Source organism: Vigna radiata, chromosome 6 (genome assembly GCF_000741045.1).
Source record: "Vigna radiata var. radiata cultivar VC1973A chromosome 6, Vradiata_ver6, whole genome shotgun sequence".
Taxonomy (NCBI): Eukaryota; Viridiplantae; Streptophyta; class Magnoliopsida; order Fabales; family Fabaceae; genus Vigna; species Vigna radiata.
In genome coordinates, this window is record NC_028356.1 from 13830825 (window position 1) to 13831518 (window position 694).

The following is a 694-nucleotide window of genomic DNA, read 5'->3' on the forward strand; positions in this document are numbered from 1 at the left end:
GATGCTCATTTTCACTCTAGGAATGTTTCCACTTTTGTCTTTGCTTTTAGTGAAGAATTTCTTCCGAGAATGAGAAGGATTGGTGTGGTCTTTTTGCTTTGACTTTGCTTACATGGCATCTTGGATGAAGCATCCAAAGTATCTTCCATTTACCCATTGGTTTGAAGCACTTTTTGTGGCCATTTCTCTCTAGCTCACGTAAGTTTGGTGCCTTGGTGTGTGGGAGTCCGAATTTTGCTGCATGGAAAGGGAGGAAAGCATGGTTTTATGGTGTGTTTAAGGCATATGTTTGTTGTCTTGAAGTATGGAGCACATGTATAAGAAGTCAACACACCTTGCATGTTCATTTAAGGAAGAAAAGTCAAAATTGAAGTTGGGCCTTGGTGGACTAGGAGCTCATGGCTCAAGGGGGTTTCTCAAGCTATTTGCACCTTTTAATTTCAATTGGTAGATGAATATTGGTCACATAATTGATAGATGAAAAAGCATGTTTAATTATCTCTTTGTTTTGCATTAATTTGCATAGTAGAATTAGTTGCATTTGATTCCTCTAATTTAGTGTTGCATTTTAATAGTCTTAATTGTGTTTAGATAATTGTTTGTTGAAATGTTGGGTTTAGNANTTTATTTTACCTTGANGTTTTCTNACTTACACAGTTGAGTTTAATGTCCATTCATTTTAATTTAGTTATTC